Here is a 24,131-nt window from a genome sequence, read left to right as displayed (position 1 = left end):
AGACGATGCTGGGGCCTAGCAAACACAGGAGTGGATGTTCACAGTCAGCTATTGGATGTATCACAGGGCTCCCAATGGAGAAGCTAGAGAAAGTACCCAAGGAGCTAAAGGGATCTGCAACCCTATTATTGGAACAACATGATGTACTAACCAGAACCCCATAGCTCTTGTCTCTAGCTGCATATGTATCGAAAGATGGCCTAGTCGGCCATCAATGGAAAGAGAGGCCCATTGGACTTGCAAACTTTATATGCCCCAATATAGGGGAATGCCAGGGCCAAAAGAATGGGAAAGGGTGGGTAGGGAAGTGGGGGGTGCTATCGGGGACTTTTGGGATAGCATTGGAAATGTAATTGAGGAAAATATGTAATAAAAATATTAAAAAAAAAAAAGAAAAGCAAATCTTCCTGTCATCCTTATTTCATTGAAGAGGATGCTGAGTCTCCAAGTAAATATGCTAACAGGCTCAAGCTCTATGAAATATAAATTGTGAATTCAGTCTGTAACTATTTTTTGTTTGTTTATTTATTGTGACAGTCACAGGTGCAGGAATCAGCCAATTCTTTTGTTCTGCTGTAGGGATTTTGGGTATTGAATTCAGGTCACCATGGTTACAGGTAGCCATCTATACCTACCATACATTCTATGGATTATTGCTTTTTTCTTAAATGTTGTACAAACCACATAAACAAGATTCTACATGGTAACAGACTGTGAAACTCTTCCCAGAACTACTTGTCTCAAAATGTTTATATTTATTCAGTAAGCTTTCTCTTTTCAACAAGGAACCCTGAATGTTATACATTTGACCTTCCATAAAGCATTCTGAGAGGAACAGGCAAACCTTTAACTCATACTATGTATTGGAATGTGTCTCAATCTTTGTGTGGCCAGCACCTTGTAAGCGTTTGAAAAATAGCCTGGACTTCATAAATATTGGTCAGAATGAAAAGGTTTTAGGAGGGTATTCAGAGTCAGAGAATGGATCAGGAGTAGAATCTGAAATATTCAAAAGATGCTTGAAAGACAACGGAGAAAGCAAATAAAGCTATCTACCTTTCCTTTCCTCTGAGCAGGTGGCAGATCATCAGTGGGTCTTCTTGTAGGCAGTAATGTTTTCTACAAGCTTCCCCCAACCATCATACCTGGGGTGGTCCACTGAGTGCGTGTGCTGTATGTGTGTTCCAGTAAACTGGTTCTTTCAGAAGGAAAGGAAAATTGACTCAAAGGGCTGAGAGCCTTGAATTTGGATAGCAGTAATTTACCAATGGGGGAGGGGCAGGACTTGCTAATGATGTGTTAAAATGCAACAGCCCCTTCATGAAATATTCACCACTTTAAACATGTCTAATATTAAAGATTAAAAGTCCCGGGATTTGTCCTCGAGACTCCCAAAACTGATTTATGATCTGCCAAAAGACACAGACCTCGTGATTCATAACAGGAAAGGTAAAACAGTTTCTCTTAGCAAAGGGAAAGGAAGTCGTGCTACAGTAAGCAAGGAGAAAAGTCCTTTGGTTTCTCCTAGCCTATCAGTGATTCTTCAGTAAAGGGCTCAGCTCATTCACCCTTCCCATGTCTGCTGGGGGAATCTTGGTGACAGTGAGAAGTTTGTTCAGTGAAAGGGCACTGCTATATTTTTCTCTTTCTTCCTGGTGTGCTTACTAAACAAGTTTTCCTTGATTCAGATGGATCATTAATTACTGTCATTCATTATACAACAAATATGTATCTTGCAAATGAGAATCAGTCACCCCAGGGGCTTTCGTAGAGCTGCCTAGAGAATAGAAGTAGGCAGAAGGCAAAGCCCACAGAGCTGGGAACAGGCAGACAGACCAGATTTTAACTCTGTCTAGTTGTGTGATTAGGTAAACAGAGGAGGTTATAATCTGCTTTATCTCTTTGGTCTCAGTTTTTTCACCTATACACTGGGAATGAGATGACAGCGATACTACTATCTTACAGAACAGGTGAAGGTAGAGAATACAGGCTGTAGCTTAAGTGACAGGAGTCAATTGTCAACTGTTTCTTTCCTCCTTTTTAGCTTCTATTATGGTCCCTTTTAGTGCCCACATACACTCTAAATACACAAGTATTTTCTCTTTGTTTTTTCTCCCATGAATATTGGTTTTTTCCAGATACAAAGTTGCGGGTTGAATTAAATGTTTATCAATTCTGAACACCAAGATTTAGACATTTTGCTTTGCCTTTCCAAGCCCCTAACCTCTGCTCTCTGGATAATTTGTTTTAGCCTTGGCTATGATCGCTCTTAGCAGTGGGGTGGGTGTCTCTGGCAACATCTCCATCAGTGCCACAGCTATTGGCTTTATTGACTTCTTGTTCCTATTTCGCGGATTCAGCAAATTCTCCTCTGTTTGCAACTAAGCATTTCCTTCTTGTTAGATGAAAAGCCTTTGGCAGGTAGAACTAAGGGTTATTTACCCCTTCCCGGGGTAGGTACGTTTCCCCACTCTGCCTCTGCAGGACAGGGTGTCAAGAGTAGCTCTGCTGGGACACATGTTAGCATGCTGATTGGAAATACCTGTTCACCTTTGCATTTATCATCAGTGTGAACATTCCTTAACAGACATAATTCACTTTTCTTGTTAGGACTGCATTCCAGCACCTAAAATATGGCACCACACCCATGGAAGTATTTAATGACCAGCTACTAAAGACAATTCATAAAGGGATATCAATTTTTTATTTGGCTGTTTTTCACATTAACTTAATGTTTTTTAGATTTTTTTTGATACTGGTTTTGTCTTGTTTTTTTTTTAAATTACAGTTTAATCAAATACTTTGGATCATAATAAAATAGACCAATAACTGATATAAGACAGGTTAATTTCTGAATAAATGGACAGTGGGAAGAAATGAATGAATGAAGGAAGGAAGGATTAATGAACATATCAATATAATACTCACGAATTCAAGATGATTTTATTGAGAATACCAGTGGGAAAACCTACTCATGACAGGTAATTGCCAGCAAAGCAGTCATTGTGAACTTGAGCTGAGGAATTGTCCAAAATAGAATTCTATTATACATCAGAGCAGACAGAGCCCTTAAAGATCCTTCAGTTCAGAGCTTCCCACCTGCATTTTTCAGAAGAGGAAGTCAAGGTTCAGAAACTGATGGGATTGTGCCAAATATCTGGACTAGTCTCTGGGGTAGCCAAGGTTAGGACTTAAGTCTTTTGTCTACCAGAGCCACCAGAGCACTTTAGTCAGCTTTGGCAGTATAAGTCTTTAGTGCATATTAAAACCATTTTAAGGAAACTTTTACCCTTTTTACTCCTCTGACATTTCTGAATTTCCTATAATGAGGATATTACATTTCCAAGCAGGTATTATAAAAAAGGTAAAATGAATTTGAAATATCCTTAAGCACATTAAAAACACACATTTGTATGTGGTTAATAATGCAGACCTAAAAATGTTTAATCTCTTCATTAAAGTGGTTCCCATAAGGGAATTCAATTAAGCAAATTTCCATCATGCTAGTTACTAGAACTCAGTATTGCCAGCTACAGATGAGCTGTGTTGGCTTTAAAATATTTACTCTTGTCTCTTACGCCTTATTTACAGCACTCTCACTTTATGCTGCATATATCCTCCCTTCATAAACCCTTATGCAGAAACAATAGAACCCCACTGATCACGAGCAACTGGATTTATTTTATCTAAAGCACTTCAAAGTGAACAGTGCTTTTCCTTTAATTTTATATGGTCAATGGGCTGGTAAAGTGGTTGACCCTGCAAGATTCCAGTTCTTGATTCAAATCTTGCATCTGCTACTAGAAGTGATATAAATTGCTTCTCTCTCTGGGGCCTTTTACTTACATATAATAAGACTGAGACCAAGTGTCAGCTGGAAATTTCAAGAGACATGTTTTTAAAATCCTTTAGCACAGTCTTTGGCACATTTATTGTTGCTAAAACTATTACATATTCTTGAGTTTTTGTTGCTCCTGAGTAAGAGAGGCCCATTTGAAATATTGTTTTGGTAGAAGAAAAACCATACTTAGCACAAAGTATGGCTTTGAAAAGTCAAAGACTCTGTAGTCTTGGTGTTCTCCATTTGTTTGTTTGTTTTCATTTTATATGTATAGGGTTTGGCATGTCAAAGGAGACAATCTCCATGACTCTTCTCCATCTTTTCAGAAGCCTGGTGTCAGTTATCTTTCTTGTCTGCAGCATTTCCTCTTGAAGGAGGCACACACAAATTCAGGGCAAAGCAGAAGGTTGCTCCGTTGCCGTAAGAGGATACTGGATATGTACAATCTTTTTCATCAGCCTAGTATTCTGTCTCCCATCCTCCCTCCTTGTCATCCTCTTATGATTACATTTTCACTTGCTTGCAGCTCAGTCATCACTATCATCGCAGACCAGGGAAGCTCCTTACTGGTCACTTTCCTATTTACTCTTTGCTTAGAAATACAACTCCCTGGTGTCTCAGGGCATGGAGCATGGCATGCTTTACTCTTATAACTGCAACTATGATCTATTTGCCCTGAGGCTCTGTGACCTGTTCCAGAGTCAGGTACAGGATAGAGGGGTTAGGAAGGATTGATATTAGTGAGGGTCAGCCAGATTGTTGCATAGAGTAATGAAATGCAACTGATGTATATCATTGCATGCCCCCTTTTTTTCTGCAGTGTTCCCTGAACCATCAAAGGAGTGCGTGTAGTATAGATATCCCATTTATGGGTGAGCCCTCCAATGAACAGGGCCACTTGAGATGTATTTGCAGACTTCATGCTGTGGGTATGTGATACAACAAAGTCTGTGCATGTACATATGCATGTGGGTATATGTTTATGTGTAAATGCAGGTATATGCATATATATAGAAGGTAGAAGAGGGCATTAGGTGCGCTCATCTATCACTCTACCTATTTCGATGCTGCAGAGTTTCTTCGTTCTCACGGGGCTTCTGTATTTCTCATGGATGGGGAAAGCCAGCAAGTCTCAGAAATGTTCCTGTCTCTGCTTCTTTGGAGCAGGTGTTACAGATGTGAATGGGATGGGATGTCTGGATTGTTACATTGGTACTGGGGTCTGGACGCAAGTCCTCATGATTATGCATCAAATGCTCTTATTTACTGAGGCATTTCAACACTCCCAAAGTTGCCTTAATCCCACTCTTTGAGAAAAGTACAGCCTGGATACTAGAAGAATGGATCGAAGGAAGAGAGATCAGAGGTTAAGAAAGTATAAGAAGCAAAAGAAACTTAAGTGGAGATGTGATTGTTTAAAAGGAATGAGATGATTACAGCTGCTTTCAATATAACCAGTGCCATTCAAGGATTACGTTTAAAAGCATTGTTTCCCCCTGCAAATCACTTTTTCTCTGTCTCCTTCAGTATTTACATCTGTAAAGTGAGAAGGCAGAACTCACAGATCCAAAACACCCTTCTTAATGTGGCCAAATTTTGGTCTTATTACATAATCTGGTTTTGTTTCTTAATGGCAAGCATCTGTCCTGTTAGTGAGTGAGTGGGGATGATGGAGCTGTTTGGGAATGTGTGCTGGATTTGGTTCACTGAGAAATATGGCTGGAGTAAACCAAAAACAGAGTACCATTAAGAGCCCTGGATAGACTTGTTATTTAGATGTTGCTCAGGCAAACGGCTGTTCTACCTAGGGCAGGTCTCTTATTCCTTGGGATTCTAGTTTCTGGATCAATGCAGTGAGACATCCTACTGATAGCTGATCAGCTTTGAACAGGTGTCATTAACAACTGCTCTTTCTTTATAATATTAACAAGATTTCAGTCTTGTAAATTTCAAAATCACTGAAGACCAAATTGTAAACTTGTAGTTTAGGTGCTGGCTCTCCATTTTCACTTATCTGTAGGCCTCCTAGGACATTTTAATTATGTGTTAGAGGTTCCAGTTGCATGGGTTGATGTGGTCTAATTGACATTGGTTATGTCCTTGCAGCAGACCTATGTAAAGTGATCTGGGCTGCTGAAAAACTCCCAGTCACGTTGGATAATTTCCCCTGACCCATGGCTCAGCCTCTTCACTGGCTTCGATCTCCTTTTCTAGCCTCATCCAGTTGTGAGTGACCAACACAAATAATTGTCTGCATATTACTGTCAAAGAGAAAAAAGAAGTCTTCCTCAAAGGTGGAGTATATTGAGAATGGAGACAGAATGGTGTGTGGGGGGGTCTATAACCAACAATCCGGGAAGTATGCAGAGTACACATCTCTCATAATTAGGAAGGAAATGAGTTGAACTGATGTACACAAGACACCAGACAGGCACAGAATTGTGGTCACTGCCTCCAACTTCCCCTCCCTGACTCTTGTCTTGCTTTCTCTGTATTTCTCAGATAAGCTGGGATGGATGGAGAGCCAGAAGACACACCCTGGTAAAACAGAAGGAAATTGGCCTGGGAGCCAAGGCACTTTGATACTGAATATTTATCTCTAACTTGCTAAGCATTTGTCTAGGTTGACCACAGTGCTTATTTTACTTTATTTCCTTTCTTTGTACGCTTTTGTTTTTTCTTCCTTTAAAACAAGTATCCAGGTTTAAATACAATTATTCAAGGAACTTAAAAGTGACTTGACTGTGATGTTGAGATTCTTGCAGGCTGTGACTAAGTGGGGTTCTTGGCGATGGCATCTCCAAATCTCATAGTTGTGTTTTGACTGGCAACATTCACAATAAATGATGCAAAATGTACATTGATTTATGAATTTGTGCCATCATTGTACTTGGGTCATAATAATAATCTCTTTATTGTTCCAATTTTAGTATATATGCTGCTGAAATGAGTGCAGAGATTTATTTCATTTCTGTGTATATATGTTTGAGACAAGGTATGTACATTCCTTACAAGCATCTGCAGATGCCAGAAGAGGCCCTAGAAATTCCAGGAGCTAAAATTAAAGTTTTGTGTGGGTCCCCAGAACTGGGTTCTGGGAGCCAAATTTAGGTAGTCTGTGCAGTCTCTTGACTGCTGAGCTATCCCTCACAAAATTGGTATACTTCTCGGGAAAATAAGCATGCTAAACCATTTACTTCTCAAAAGTATTATATACAGCACAACAAACTATTGCTATACTCTTCGGAACATAGACATTTCTCAGTAATGGAAATGATGTCATTATTCCTGCTGCTAACACTGAGAGCATCATAGAGTTATGGTCCAGGTGGGACTATTAAATTTCCTCCTTGGTTTGATAACTTTCCATCTCTATGGCTACAGCTCCCCTCTTAAACTTCCTGCTATGGTAAATGCCTTTCTTTCTCCTCCTCACATAGACTTTGTCTCATACTCTTCCAAAGTTAAGACTTCTTCACTATGACTGTGGTTGTGATTCCCTTTACTGGTTACCTGAACTTTGTATGGGTGAGATGAGGATTTAGAGATGAATCCACTCATTCTGTCTTCAAGGAATAGGTGGAATGTACATCACCAGTAGAAGGTATGGTGTGCTGTGAGTTGAAAGTAAAGGGTATGCAAAGAGACATAGAAAGGAGTCTAGACATCTCTCTCTCTCTCTCTCTCTCTCTCTCTCTCTCTCTCTCTCCCTCAATATCTCTCTCTCCCTCAATCTCTCTCTCTCTCTCTCTCTCTCTCTCTCTCTCTCTCTCTCTCTCTCTCTCTCTTTCTCTCACTTGCTTGCTCTATCGCTCGCTCGCACAACTTCTGGGAGTGTTTCTACAAGAATATGACCACTATAATGATGGAGGATGGAAAGACACATGGAAAGGTCAATACCTAATAAGTAGTGTTAGAATCTCTGCATGTTTGTTGCTAGTCCATGCCCACACTCAAATGACCCTATGAGATAGGTTTTAATGATAACTATCTTATAGATGACCAAATTGATATTAGAATGGGTTAAGTAAAGGCTTTTGCAGAGGACAAGATGATGCAAGACTGAAGAGGCGCTATTAGATTCCTTAAGGCCTGGCTTCAGAGCATGTGTTGTAATGCTAGGTAATCCTTTTCTTTTTTCTCCCATAAGAAGCATGAGGCTTCTATTCCAAGCAAAGCAGAGGAAAGGCATGTCACAGAATAGATACAAAGTGAGCCAAGTTGTTTTCTTGGGTCAGTGGGATACACTGGGCTTGATTGATGCTAAAGAATGTTTGCTTGGTTTTGGGAATATAGGGAGCCAGAACTTGGGAATCTCTGGGTCTTCAAAAAAAGTCATTTTCACATGCTCATTCTAGGAGCAGTGAGCAGAAAGGGGGCAGCTTGAAGAAGCCAGGCACAGAAGTCAGACTAGGGTTTGAACACATCAGCTTCTTGATTTTGTAAAATCAATTACCTCCGACCCAGATTTAGAGCCCTAATTTACAAGTTAATCACCCCTGTTCTATTCATTCACCAAAATGAAGATTGTTCATTCAGTGCACTGTAAATATTGCTTGGACTAGTCATGATTATTGTGAGAGACACTGATTATACAAATGTCCCTTCATGACCATGGCTTTCAGTCTTATTCATTTGATTATAACTTAAAAGAAAATGTTACAAGACTCCTTTCAAATGACCAAGTCTCTTTACTCTTCTCTTGCAGAAATATCTTATGAGCAGGAGCAAATGCTGTTAGGGTTTTCAGAAGACAGAGGAAATGGAAATCCTTGGGTATTTAACTTGGTCTAAGTTTCCACAGTGAGAATCAACATGGATAGGACTTCAATTCACGTGATTATAGAACAAGAACACCACATCATAATATAAAAGATGAAAGTGCTGAACACATACAAATAACCATGAAAACCCCTCTTGGTCATCCACTGTTCTTTTACAGGATCTTAAAGGCTTCAATCGAAGCAATATAGACATTAGTGAAACAGGATAACTGAGATGTTTTCCTGTACACTGCTTGGTGGTCTCCTTCAAGCTATTTAACCCCTCTGAGATTCATTATTCTCCTCTAACAGATGGGAAATAAAAACTCTGTCCTCTCCAATTCATGAGGATACTGTAAGGATAAAATACATACTTAAGCTAGTCAGAGCACATGATGATTAATAATGCAGTTGTTGCCTACATGAACAGAAGTGGAAAGAGCAACCTGAAATATACAAATTAAATTGAGTTAATGGTAATTACTCATTTTGCAAAATGATTGTTCACTTCAAATAGAAGAGAAAGCAAGAGAGAGAGAAAGACATGGAATTACTGACTTATTGCTGTATCCCCACAACCCCAAGTAACAACAATCTTAATCTGTAGAATCAGATTACATGTATACAGTCAAAGCAAAAGACTATTGAATTTAATAGAATATTTTCTGCAAATTATCATTCCTTTATGTCAAGCCCATGTTAATGATGTAACAAAACATGACAGTTGAGAGACTCAGGGGGATTTTAGAAGTTGGGCTGCACGGGATTCTAAGTAACATACAAGCTCAGTATTTATCTCACCATCACATGGGGAAAATGGAGGAGCCACAGGCAGCTCTGCTAGGTCTCTATTGTAGAAGAACCTTAAAGTGACCTCCATTTTCATTGTAGGCAGATGGTAAACATTGACCTGACTTCCCAAAGAAACCTGAGAGCTGTCTGAGCCAGTCCTCTGCATCTGGAATACTGTGTCATTTCACATAATATGTGCACTCTGTTGAACCGAACTGATTCTCAGATTGATAAACTCAGTGTAGGGTTTATTGGAGTTGGCCTAATGTTCTCTCTTACTTTCTTGTCAAAATTTTAGCTCTCATTCAATTTCTACCACTGTCTCATTTTCCCCTCTGGTATGTGGCTTCTATGCCACCTCTCTTTGTCTCTGTCTCTGTCTCTGTCTCTGTCTCTGTCTATCTCTCTCTCTCTATCTCTCTTTGTCTCTCTCAATCTATCTCTCTCTGTCCTCTGTCTCTGTCTCTGTCTCTCTCTGTGTATAAATTAGAGAAGCCCATATTAAACTAGTATAACCACAAAAGTTTCCTTATTCATAAAGAAGTTACAAAAAGTATTCTACTTCAGGTGATGGTGCAAAGATTAAATAAGATACTGCACATTGAGTTACTGCAACTAGAAATACATCCACATCATGTTAATCTCATACTGTTCTGATTTTTCCCTCTCTCCCTCCCTCCCTCCCTCTCTCTCTTTCTCCTTCCCTTCATTCTTTTCTCCTTCCCTGTCTTCCCTACTTCACATCCTCTTCTTTTCTACCTATCATACTCTCCTTACATCCCCCATCTCCCTTAAGCCATGGACACGACAGTCTCCAGTCCATTCTTTTCCTTCAATGATCAAATTGTGAAATACTTCAGTTTTCACTACTAGGGCACACATCCTTTAGGAAAAGCTTTTATGGTACATTTCCTTGTATATGATGGGCAATCATCATGGTTCATTAAAATAAAGCAACATGTGTCCAAGTACCTCATACTGGGCTTTACTAGAATCTTGATCTCCTGTCCTATCCATTTATTGTAAATAAGAGTTTGCCACAAGCTGTTCTACTGCACAGAGCAAAGCATTCTGGGCTCCCTGACTGGCCCAGTGTACCATATTACTGATTGCTATGCCCCAAACAATACTCATAGTGAGGCCATATAAGTCCACACCTTGTCCACTCTTGTCCAATATAAGCCTAAACCCGTTTAGTAAGGTTCTTTAGACCCATTCAACAACATAACTAATAGGCTGCTACATGCATCATGTGCTTACACACACACACACACACACACACCCCTTAATGACACTATACAAAAGCAGTCTGCAGTCAAATGTAAGGGGAGAGGATAATGTGGAGCAATGGGCAGAACCCCTACAGATAGAATCAAATACCCAGAAAAGGCTCATGCTATTGCTAAGTGCTGTGTTTTAAACAGCTTCCAGGAGTTCCCTTATGCTCAGAAATCTGCCATTGTTTCTTTCACTCCATCATGATTAAGTCTTTTGTGGGTTAATCATTGCCAACTCTGGGGAGTCTGTTTTGCCCTTAATTCTATAACTTCTACTTTCTTAATGTGTGTATGTGCCATAGAATGCACCACATACTTTACACTGATTACAATCATCAGAATAATACAGTAAAGGTGAACACTTTTTCCTTATTAAAAAGAATAGTCAGTTGAGTCCTGGGGAAATTGATTTGCTTGAAAATGTACCAATAGTCAGGGCAGAAACAAGCTTTTGATCTAGTTCTGTTTGATTTTAATTCATAGACTCTTCCTATCTTGTCCCTATGGCCTTTAAAAACCGAAACAGTCTACTATCATCTCTGCTAGATTATCAGTAATCTTTTTATGGCCCACTGTTGATGAGTGAGTCAACTTTGGAGTCAAAGTTTATGAAATAAAGACATTCGTGAATTTTGGATTAGACAGTGTGCCTTAAATATCCTGCCGTGGAATGCTTAACAGGAATGAATGTTGTGAACACACCCTTGCAGGACTTGTCCTCTAAAGTATTGAGAAAAGCTAACACCACCTCCTGTGTTAGAAAAATATACAAAATGGTCGTATTGATACTAGAACTTTATTGTCTTCCATGATTAATAGCTTATAGGAACTTAGTCTATAGTTGGCACAGATTTTCACTGAATAGCCCTTGGCTTCTGAGAGCAGCTTTATCCACCCATTCACAATCCTTCCATCCAATCCCACCCCCAGTGGGTAGACTATGCCTGAGGCTTCCTTACAGATTGTTGCTGTTGTTGTTTTATATTCTCTGGTCACATGTCATAGAGAAATCTGGCTAAGCCAGAAGCTTTCCTCTGCTGGATACCTTTCAGCATACTTAATGTTGCTATACAGGCTGGTAGGGAAGCATTGCCTTCACCAGTCTTATTATGCCATAGAGCCAATATGCTACTCTATTGTCCTTACAGGCAAGATGTGCCCATTGTTGCAATAAATGAAATATCCACCTGTTGTAATAGCTGTAATAGTTGTAATGGTTACCTGTCTAACATTAAGAAGAGACCAGTGATTGTGTAAGTGCAAGATATCAGTATACAGCATGTTCAACATTCCTTATTTATTTCACTCTCTTTCCCATCCTTATCTAACTATGGACACCAAAGCTCTGGTCAGCCCTAACTGTTTTTACTTATTTCAGTATTTCTCTTTTCAGCTTGACATAAGACTTTGGTGTCATCTTCTCTTTGGTTTTATCTTCAAACACAGCTTGAAGTCTGGGACTAGAGCTTTTACACATATTGGAGTCATAGCCAACAGATTCCCCAATTTTGATGTCAAATCATGAAATCCGTTTTCTGGACCCTCCATGGAGTTCTTTCGCTACTTTGGCTTGTTACGTCCACTCCTGAGCACACTGACTGACATGTATTTGGTGCTCACTAAACAAAAGAAACAATGAATGAAAGGCAGTGTTTGGATTCTGACTATTTCTTCTCACAAATCCTGTTAATACCTAATGGAAGCCACTTTCATCTGTGGCCTGTATCCTCATACTGGGCTTCCCACTGGTCTCGCTACTCCTGCCTCTATTCCTTAAAGTTTTTTTCTCTATAGTTTGTAGTTTAATAATCACTTTAAAATATAAGCTAGGTGGTGTCTTTTCCTCTGCTCGGCATGCTCCAGGGGCTCAAGACTGCAGTCAGGGTGAAAGCAAGCAAGCAGATGGATATAAAACTCTTGTTTATGCTTTCATCCCATCTTCTAACACTTCTTAGCCTCCAGTGCAGAAGAGTACACTTTGACCATTTTCCTTGTAAATGTGCAGTTCAGTCTCTGCTGGAAGCTTTTACACTTGCTCATACACCCACAGAAATGATGGTTTCCCTGGATATTTGCATATCAATCTTTACTCTCTCAACTATTCAATAATACCCACTGTCCTAGTTAGGGTTTTACTGCTGTGAACAGACACCATGACCAAGGCAAGTCTTATAAAAACAACATTTAATTGGGGCTGGCTTACAGGTTCAGAGGTTCAGTCCATTATCATCAAGGCATCAAGGTGGGAGCATGGCAGTATCCAGGCAGGCATGGCACAGGAGGAGCTGAGAGTTCTGTCTTCATCCAAAGGCTGCTAGTGGAAGACAGAACTCTCAGCTCCTCCTGTGCCATGCCTGCCTGGATACTGCCATGCTCCCACCTTGATGCCTTGATGATAATGGACTGAACCTCTGAACCTGTAAGCCAGCCCCAATTAAATGTTGTTTTTATAAGACTTGCCTTGGTCATGGTGTCTGTTCACAGCAGTAAAACCCTAACTAGGACAAGTTGGTACCAGGAGTGGGGTATTGCTGTGATAGGCCTGACCATGCTTTTATTTGAAAGAATGTGGATTTTGGGACTTTGGATTTGGAAAGCAGTGGAATGCTTTAAATGGAGCTTAATGGGTCATCCTAGTAGGAATATGGAAGACTTTGTTGCTGGGATTGATTTGAACTGTGTTGACCTGGCCCAAGAGATTTCAAAGGAGAAGAATTTCAGAATGTGGCATAAAGACTGGTTTTGTGGTATTTTGGTGAAGAATGTGGCTACTTTTTACCCTTGTCTGAAAAGTTTGCCTGAGGCTAAGGTAAAGAGACATGGATTAATTGCATTGACAAAAGAAGTTTCAAAAAAGCCGGGCAGAGACTTTGTTCTCTGGTTAAGTCTTATGAAGAAAAGTTTGAACAAGCATAGCAAGCTTAGAAAGGAAAAATATAAAATATACGGTTTGAGTATTAAAGGAGTACCAGGAAGTGAAATGGAGCAAAATCTTGTGTTCTAAGAGATAAAGATTAAGGGAGTGGGACCTTGGGGCAAGATCCTACCCAGCTAAATTAGATCCAGGCATGGTGGTACACACCTTTAATCCCATGAGACAAGCATGCTGATCTCTACATTCAAGGTCAATCTACAGAGCAAGAACCAGGATAGCCAAGCTTAGGTAGTGAAGGATTTAGAAAACATAAAGCTAGTGATAATGTAATAATACAAGGGGATCATGTTCTAGTTCCTGTAAGCAGAAGAACTCGGGCAGCTTCAGCCATGTGCCTCTGGCTCTAGAGTTAAGAATGGAAGGAACTACTGGGAAAATTGATGCTGGTTAGCTGGAGCTAAGGAATTAGCAGTGATTAAGAAGAGACCAGCATCGTTGAGATGAAATCTTCTGGAAATTGTTTTCTGGGATCACAAAGAAGCTGTGTTCCAGAGATACCCAAGGTTGTACCTCATGCTGCGGCTGGACTTGGTAATGTGTAAGAGTCACTCAGGTGGTACTGCTTGTGAAGGAATGCAGGGATCATGGAGAGAAGCTGAGGCTTAGCACTGTGAGAGGCCAGGGAAGCCCATTGGAGAAGGTGAAGCCTCAGCTGTAGTTGATGGCTCAGGATTCAAGGGGTCATGCAAAGGATTTGAGGCTTGTCACCCTGAAGAGAGCCTATGAGAGGCTATTGGTGAAGCCTAGTTGGAGTGGAACACCCCAGTGTATTGAAGATGTCAGTACCATGGGATGATTACCAAGAACAGCAGCCGTAATAGAGTGGATCAACCTGAGCATAGAGTGCTACAGAGGACAGAGATGGAGAAGTGATGCCAGCCCTTAGGCATCAAGTGGAATCCCCGACACTGAAAGAAGAAGATGTAACATTGAAATTGCCTTGGAGACTCAAAGATGTTAAAAATGCCAGAGCCATGGGATACATGCTGAGGAAAGCTGCTAACAGGGAGTGGAACCAGCCCAGGAGGAAGCAGTTTGTTGCAGTCAAAAAAGATGAAAAAGGAGTGGAGATCTGAAGACCACTTTGACATCAGCCATGGAGATGCAGAGTTTGGAGTTTGCCCAGCTGGTTTCCTGCCTTGCTTTGGGGATTACAGTTAATTAAGTTGAATGAATCCCAGAAGAGACCTTGAACTTTGGACTTTTAACATTGTTGCAACTGCTATAGACTATGAGGACTTTGAAAGTTGGACTAAATGCATTTTGCATTATGCTATGTTTAAGTATGGCCCCCATAGACTCATGTTTTTGAACAAGTCTATGGGGACCAGGGAGTGGAATGTGATGGTTTGTATATCCTTGGACCAGGGAGTGGCACCATCTGAAGGTGTGGCCTTGTTGGAATAGGTGTGACCTGGTTGGAATGGGTGTGTCACTGTGGGTGTGGGTATAAGATCCTCACCCTAGTTGTCTGGAAGTCAGTCTTCCACTAGCAGCCTTTGGGTGAAAACATAGAACTCTCAGGTCCTCCTGTGCCATGCCTGCCTGGATACTGCCATGCTCCCACCTTGAAGATAATGGACTGAACCTCTGAACCTGTAAGCCAGCCCCAATTAAATGTTGTTTTTTATAAGACTTGCCTTGGTCATGGTGTCTGTTCACAGCAGTAAAACCCTAACTAAGACACCCACCTTGACAATATGCAACCCTCTTTCCTCTTCACAGTACATGCATACACACACACACACACCACTCACCATACACCCACACACACAACATGTATGTGTGTACATAGACATGCAATGCAGATTCATCATCACTACCATGTCCTTCTAGAATTTGATGAACATATATATACACATATATGTATATGTATATGATGTATATGTATATATTCTCATTCTCGTCTGCCTCCTTGCACCATGAATTGTGAGTTCCATGATGTCAGAAGTTTTATATTTTGTTCATTTTATCCAAGCCTCTATCCTGCTTCCACTAAGACGCTTCATAAATATCCACTGACTGTTAAATAAACAAATACATGACTGAATAAATAATACCCAAAGAATGATTCACTTTTGCTATCAAAAAATCTGAACCAATTCCTTAGAGAGATAATATGTCATTTTATTTTATTTTATTTTATCTAGAAATCAGAACATAGAAAATGTCTTAGGGTTTGCACGCTATAGGGTTGTGACACTTTAGCTTTATTTTTACAGTTCAATGTGAGAATTATTCAGAGTGGTCAAGTTTCAGTAAAATTTTATTTATATTAAATATCAGTTAACCAGTGGGATATAGTTTGCAGATACCGTAATGCCAGGTGTTGGTTTATTTCATGTTTTTACCCAGTTTCATGATGAATTCCATTAAACAATATAGTGTCTCTCATGGTATTGTCACTGAAAATGAAAGCATTTTCAATGAAAGGAAATAAAGACCACAATATAATTCTGATATTTATTCCTTCTCAGCATTAAGTGAACTTGCAGCAGTAATCCCATGCTGAATATCTGAGTTCTCCAGCATGGGAGGCACTGGCCTTATGTGCTTATGCAGCTCTTCAAATGGAAATGCAGCCAATGGGGATGAACCTTTAATTTTATTTCATTGCAATAAATGTGCATGTTAATTTAAATGTCATTGGTATCTACTAGCTACCATCACACAATGGAACTCTATTATAATCATTCTTCTGATACACCAACCATCTTTGCCCTTCTCTCTTACTACTTTAAAAGCCTCTTTTGATGGTGAGAACTCAGGGTAGCTGTGCTTTTCTGCAGGATCCCATAATGATTATTTCATTCATAATGTTTATATCACTACCACAGCTGTAATAATAAAGTTTGCTTTGGTTTGCTTTCAAGGCTCATGTGCTAAGTGTTTAATGCACTTTATCTAGTTTAATCCTCATAATAAGCCTCTGAGGGCTGTTTATCTTACTACTTCTGTTTCATTGGAAAGAAAAACAGGAGTACAGGAAGAGTGCTCAAAGCATCCAAGTACTGCAGATGAACATGGATGGGGCTCGGATTTGACTCCTGAATATGTTGATGCACAGTACACATTCTAGATCCTCACAGCTTTATTAAAGGTAGAAACTTGGGCTGGTCCCAGTTTCCTGGTGTCTGAGCTCCAAGACCAGGAGTCCCTAAAGTTCATCTAAAGACAAAGATCATCATAACATTTGCTTTCCACTAGAATTTTAATGTACATAGATAAAGTCCTGAAGAGAAAAACTGACATGTACAAGTATATACCACGAAGTATTTGCAAATATGAGAGTGAATTTCATGAGATTGTTCTCTAATCCAGTATGTCATCTTATTTATATTAATTCTAGTATTCATTATTAAACATTAAAAATTTGATACATTGCGACATGGCTTTGGGGATAAAGCAGTGAACAATGACAGAGCTCTGACATTTGTACAGCATGGTATTCCTTAGACAAGTAGTAATTAAATATGAAATGTAGCAAATAAATGCATAATTACAGGTTGTAATTGCATTTGATAACATGGGCTTGTGGTTCCAGACTTTGGAATAAGATTGAAATTCTAGAACTTCACACAAGACTTAGGAAAAAATAATTACTTGTGATTTAATGTTTTCAGTTATGAAACGATGATAACAATATATCTTTACATCAATTCAAATATATACATTTTCACATCTAATATTGCTGACATGAAGCCTCAACCAAGTTTCTAGTACAGTTTGGTAATTACTTTCAGCATTTTCTTAGTGGATATATTACTAATATATTTGTAATGGTTTGATTTGATTACAATAAGATTGATATGTTATATCTTCATGACATTGTTATTAAGCTATTAACTGAGATTTCTATGAAGGACCTGGAAGAGGCTAAGATGCATAGTTACTTACACCTCAGTGCACACCATTCGTAAAGCCTGCTATGAAAGAAAAACATAGTACTAGAGTACAGAATACAGGAGAGCAGCCTAATCTAGAAGGCTGAGGATGGGACATTAAGCTCAAATGCAAAGGGCAATGTAAATGAAGCAACAGAAGAAGAACACACATAGAAAGTGAAGGTAGTGCAAGTTGGACAATTCTATGCAGAAAGAATGTAGAAGAGCCCCTGTCATGTTAATAAGTGTAATTAACTGAGCATTATTAGCAGGTATCAAACAATTTGTAGGATAGCTATGTATCCTAGAAGTCATCTATCTCAGCTAAGTATTAACAAATGTCACCCATCTTCAACCTTTTGTTTTTTTTTTTTTATGCCAAGTGGCTGTTTAATAATTTTTTTGTGGAAACAGAGAACTCCTAAACATTCTTTTTTTTTAATTTTTAATATTTTTATTACATATTTTCCTCAGTTACATTTCCAATGCTATCCCAAAAGTCCCCCATAGCGCCCCCCACTTCCCTACCCACCCATTCCCATTCTTTTGGCCCTGGCATTCCCCTATATTGGGGCATATAAAGTTTGCAAGTCCAGTGGGCCTCTCTTTCCAGTGATGGCCGACTAGGCCATCTTTCGATACATATGCAGCTAGAGACAAGAGCTCCGGGGTTCTGGTTAGTACATCATGTTGTTCCAACAATAGGGTTGCAGATCCCTTTAGCTCCTTGGGTACTTTCTCTAGCTTCTCCATTGGGAGCCCTGTGATACATCCAATAGCTGACTGTGAACATCCACTCCTGTGTTTGCTAGGCCCCGGCATCGTCTCACAAGAGACAGCTATCTTTGGGTCCTTTCAGCAAAATCTTGCTAGTGTATGCAATGGTGTCAGCGTTTAGAAGCTGATTATGGAATGGATCCCTGGATACGGCAGTCTCTAAATGGTCCATCCTTTCATCACAGCTACGAACTTTGTCTCTGTAACTCCTTCCCTGGGTGTTTTGTTCCCAATTCTAAGAAGGTGCACAGTCCACACTTTGGTCTTCATTCTTCTTGAGTTTCATGCGATTAGCAAATTGTATCTTATATCTTGGGTATCCTAAGTTTTGGGCTAATATCCACTTATCAGTGAATACATATTGTGTGAGTTCTTTTGTGATTGTGTTACTTCACTCAAGATGATGCCCTCCAGGTCCATCCATTTGGCTAGGAATTTCATAAATTCATTCTTTTTAATAGCTGAGTAGTACTCCATTGTGTAAATGTACCATAATTTCTGTATCCATTCCTCTGTTGAGGGACATCTGGGTTCTTTCCAGCTTCTGGCTATTATAAATAGGGCTGCTATGAACATAGTGGAGCATGTGTCCTTTTTACTGGTTGGGACATCTTCTGGATATATGCCCAGGAGAGGTATTGCTGGATCCTCCGGTAGTACTATGTCCAATTTTCTGAGGAACCGCCAGACTGATTTCCAGAGTGGTTGTACAAGCTTGCAATCCCACCAACAATGGAGGAGTGTTCCTCTTTCTCCACATCCTCGCCAGCATCTGCTGTCACCTGAATTTTTGATCTTAGCCATTGTGACTGGTGTGAGGTAGAATCTCAGGGTTGTTTTGATTTGCATTTCCCTGATGATTAAGGATGTTGAACATTTTTTCAGGTGTTTCTCTGCCATTCGGTATTCCTCAGGTGAGAATTCTTTGTTCAGTTCTGAGCCCCATTTTTTAATGGGGTTATTTGACTTTCTGGAGTCCACCTTCTTGAGTTCTTTATATATATTGGATATTAGTCCCTTATCTGATTTAGGATAGGTGAAGATCCTTTCCCAATCTGTTGGTGGTTTTTTTGTCTTATTGATGGTGTCTTTAGCCTTGCAGAAGCTTTGTAGTTTCATGAGGTCCCACTTGTCAATTCTCGATCTTACAGCACAAGCCATTACTGTTCTATTCAGGAATTTTTCCCCTGTGCCCATATCTTCAAGGCTTTTCCCCACTTTCTCCTCTATAAGTTTCAGTGTCTCTGGTTTTATGTGAAGTTCCTTGATCCACTTAGACTTGACCTTAGTACAAGGAGATAGGAATGGATCGATTCGCATTCTTCTACATGTTAACAACCAGTTGTGCCAGCACCATTTGTTGAAAATGCTGTCTTTCTTCCACTGGATGTTTTTAGCTCCCTTGTCGAAGATCAAGTGACCATAGGTGTGTGGGTTCATTTCTGGGTCTTCAATTCTATTCCATTGGTCTATTTGTCTGTCACTATACCAGTACCATGCAGTTTTTATCACAATTGCTCTGTAGTAGAGCTTTAGGTCCGGCATGGTGATTCCACCAGAGGTTCTTTTATCCTTGAGAAGAGTTTTTGCTATCCTAGGTTTTTTGTTATTCCAGATGAATTTGCAGATTGCACTTTCTAATTCGTTGAAGAATTCATTTGGAATTTTGATGGGGATTGCATTGAATCTGTAGATTGCTTTTGGCAAGATAGCCATTTTTACAATGTTGATCCTGCCAATCCATGAGCATGGGAGATCTTTCCATCTTCTGAGATCTTCTAGAATTTCTTTCTTCAGAGACTTGAAGTTTTTATTATACAGATCTTTCACTTCCTTAGTTAGAGTCACGCCAAGATATTTTATATTATTTGTGACTATTGAGAAGGGTGTTGTTTCCCTAATTTCTTTCTCAGCCTGTTTATTCTTTGTGTAGAGAAAGGCCATTGATTTGTTTGAGTTAATTTTATATCCAGCTACTTCACCGAAGCTGTTTATCAGGCTTAGGAGTTCTCTGGTGGAATTTTTAGGGTCACTTATATATACTATCATATCATCTGCAAAAAGTGATATTTTGACTTCATCTTTTCCAATTTGTATCCCTTTGATCTCCTTTTGTTGTCGAATTGCTCTGGCTAGGACTTCAAGTACAATGTTGAATAGGTATGGAGAAAGTGGACAGCCTTGTCTAGTCCCTGATTTTAGAGGGATTGCTTCAAGCTTCTGACCATTTACTTTGATGTTGGCTACTGGTTTGCTGTAGATTGCTTTTATCATGTTTAGGTATGGGCCTTGAATTCCTGACCTTTCCAAGACTTTTATCATGAATGGGTGTTGGATCTTGTCAAATGCTTTTTGCACATCTAACGAGATGACCATGTGGTTTTTGTCTTTGAGTTTGTTTATATACTGGATTACGTTGATGGATTTCCGTATATTGAACCATCCCTGCATCCCTGGGATGAAACCTACTTGGTCAGGATGGATGATTGTTTTGATGTGTTCTTGGATTCGGTTAGCAAGAACTTTATTGAGGATTTTTGCATCAATATTCATAAGGGATATTGGTCTGAAGTTTTCTATCTTTGTTGGGTCTTTTTGTGGTTTAGGTATCAGAGTAATTGTGGCTTCATAGAATGAGTTGGGTAGAGTACCTTCTGTTTCTATTTTGTGGAATAGTTTGTGAAGAACTGGGATTAGATCTTCTTTGAAGGTCTGATAGAACTCTGCACTAAACCCATCTGGTCCTGGGCTTTTTTTAGTTGGTAGACTATTAATGACTGCTTCTATTTCTTTGGGGGATATAGGGCTGTTTAGATCATTAACCTGATCTTGATTCAACTTTGGTACCTGGTATCTGTCTAGGAACTTCTCCATTACATCCAGGTTCTCCAGTTTTGTTGAGTAGAGCCTTTGGTAGAAGGATCTGATGGTGTTTTGGATGTCTTCAGGATCTGTTGTTATGTCTCCTTTTTCATTTCTGATTTTGTTAATTAGGATGCTTTCCCTGTGCCCTCTAGTGAGTCTGGCTAAGGGTTTATCTATCTTGTTGATTTTCTCAAAACCAGCTCCTTGATTGGTTGATTCTTTGAATAGTTTTTCTTGATTCCACTTGGTTGATTTCACCCCTGAGTTTGATTATTTCCTGCCGTCTACTCCTCTTGGGTGAATTTGCTTCCTTTTGTTCTAGTGCTTTTAGGTGTGTTGTCAAGCTGCTAATGTGTGCTGTCTCTAGTTTTCTTTTGGAGGCACTCAGAGCTATGAGTTTTCCTCTTAGAAATGCTTTCATTGCGTCCCATAAGTTAGGGTATGTTGTGGCTTCATTTTCATTGAACTCTAAAAAGTCCTTGATTTCTTTCTTTATTCCTTCCTTGACCAAGGTATCATTGAGAAGAGTGTTGTTCAGTTTCCACGTGAAGGTTGGCTTTCTATTATTTATTTTGTTATTGAAGATCAGCCTTAGTCCATGGTGATCTGATAGGATGCATGGGACAATTTCAATATTTTTGTATCTGTTGAGGCCTGTTTTGTGACCAATTATGTGGTCAATTTTGGAGAAGGTACCATGAGGTGCTGAGAAGAAGGTATATCCTTTTGTTTTAGGATAGAATGTTCTGTAGATATCTGCCAGATCCATTTGATTCATAATTTCTCTTAGTTTCACTGTGTCCCTGTTTAGTTTCTGTTTCCATGATCTGTCCATTGGTGAAAGTGGTGTGTTGAAGTCTCCCACTATTATTGTATGAGGTGCAATGTGTGCTTTGAGATTTACTAAAGTTTCTTTAATGAATGTGGCTGCCTTTGTATTTGGAGCATAGATATTCAGGATTGATAGTTCCTCTTGGAGGATTTTACCTTTGATGAGTATGAAGTGTCCCTCCCTGTCTTTTTTAATGACTTTGGGTTGGAAGTCAATCTTATCAGATATTAGAATGGCTACTCCAGCTTGTTTCTTCATGCCATTTGCTTGGAAAATTGTTTTCCAGCCTTTCATTCTGAGGTAGTGTCTATCCTTTTCTCTGATATGAGTTTCCTGTAAGCAGCAAAATGTTGGGTCTTGTTTGTGTAGCCAGTTTGTTAGTCTATGTCTTTTTATCGGGGAGTTGAGTCCATTGATATTAAGAGATATTAAGGAAAAGTAATTGTTGTTTCCTGTTATTTTTGTTGTTAAAGTTGGCATTTTGTTCTTGTGGCTGTCTTCTTTTAGGTTTGCTGAGGGATTACCTTCTTGTTGTTTCTAGGGCGTGGTTCCTGTCCTTGTATTGGTTTTTTTCTGTTATTATCCTTTGAAGGGCTGGATTCGTGGAGAGATAATGTGTGAATTTGGTTTTGTTGTGGAATACTTTGGTTTCTCCATCTATGTTAATTGAGAGTTTGGCTGGGTATAGTAGCCTGGGCTGGAGTTTGTGTTCTTTTAGTGTCTGTATAACATCTGTCCAGGATCTTCTGGCTTTCATAGTCTCTGGTGAAAAATCTGGTGTAATTCTGATAGGCTTGCCTTTATATGTTACTTGGCCTTTTTCTCTTACTGCTTTTAGTATTCTATCTTTATTTAGAGCATTTGTTGCTCTGATTATTATGTGTCGGGAGGTATTTCTTTTCTGGTCCAGTCTATTTGGAGTTCTGTAGGCTTCTTGTATGTTCATGGGCATCTCTTTCTTTAGATTTGGGAAGTTTTCTTCCATAATTTTGTTGAAGATGTTTGCTGGTCCTTTGAGTTGAAAATCTTCATTCTCATCCACTCCTATTATCCGTAGGTTTGGTCTTCTCATTGTGTCCTGTATTTCTTGGATGTTTTGAGTTAGGATCTTTTTGCATTTTACATTTTCCATGATTGTTGTGCCGATGTTCTCTATGGAATCTTCTGCACCTGAGATTCTCTCTTCCATCTCTTGTATTTTGTTGCTGATGCTGGTATCTATGGTTCCAGATTTCTTTCCTAGGGTTTCTATCTCCAGTGTTGCCTCATTTTGGGTTTTCTTTATTGTGTCTACTTCCCTTTTTAGGTCTAGTATGGTTTTGTTCATTTCCATCATCTGTTTGGATGTGTTTTCCTGTTTTTCTGTAAGGACTTCTACCTGTTTGATTATGTTATCCTGTTTTTCTTTAAGGATTTGTAACTCTTTAGCAGTGTTCTCCTGCAATTCTTTAAGGGATTTTTGTGCTTCCTCTTTATTGTCTTCTGCCTGTTTAGCAGTGTTCTCCTGCATTTCTTTAAGTGTGTTATTAAAGTCCTTCTTGAAGTACTCTATCATCATCAGGAGATATGCTTTTAAATCCGTGTCTAGCTTTTCCGGTGTGTTGGGGTGCCCTGGACTGGGCGAAGTGGGGGTGCTGGGTTCTGATGATGGTGAGTGGTCTTGGTTTCTGTTAGTAAGATTATTACGTTTACCTTTCGCCATCTGGTAATCTCTGGGGTTAGTTGTTATCGTTGTCACTGTTTAAAGATTGGAGCAGAAGCTGTGTTCCACTCACCAGCAGTCCCAAAATCCTGAGGCGGGGGTCGTGGGTAGCTGGCGGGTGTCAGGCAACCCTGCTCTCCCGCTACCCTGGCGCTGATCAGGCTGGATGAGGCCTGTGGCCCTACTCAGGCCGGTTTCTGCTTCCCTAACTAATGCAGTCTCAGGTCCTGAGCAATTGGATTGGAGCAGAAGCTGTGCTCCACTCACCAGAAGTCTTAAGATCCTGTGGCGGGTGTTGTGGGTAGCTGGCGAGTGTCAGCCGACCCTGTGCCCCAGCTGCTGTGGTGCTTTTCTGACCGGAAGAGGGTTGTGGCCCTATGTAGGCCGGATTTCTCTCTCCCCAACCAGAGCAGTCTCAGGTCCCGCGTGATTGGACTGGAGCAGAAGCTGTGTTCCACTCACC

At 39.8% G+C, this 24,131-nt stretch overlaps 1 protein-coding gene and 1 non-coding gene across 4 annotated transcripts in view; both read right to left on the bottom strand.

Annotated features, from left to right (window-relative positions):
- Positions 1 to 24,131, bottom strand: part of Astn2 (astrotactin 2) — a 1,028,198-nt gene that overhangs the window by 559,793 nt on the left and 444,274 nt on the right. The gene's annotated exons all lie outside the window — the stretch shown is intronic.
- LOC147004287 (U6 spliceosomal RNA) lies at positions 6,691 to 6,795 on the bottom strand. The gene has a single exon (XR_015047469.1). It is a non-coding gene; the product is annotated as a U6 spliceosomal RNA (small nuclear RNA).

The sequence above is a fragment of the Mus caroli genome, unplaced genomic scaffold, assembly GCF_978045245.1.
Source record: "Mus caroli unplaced genomic scaffold, Mus_caroli_1 scaffold_6, whole genome shotgun sequence".
NCBI lineage: Eukaryota > Metazoa > Chordata > Mammalia > Rodentia > Muridae > Mus > Mus caroli.
Note: the sequence above shows the minus strand (reverse complement) of the source record. Positions and strands in the feature narration are given on the sequence as shown.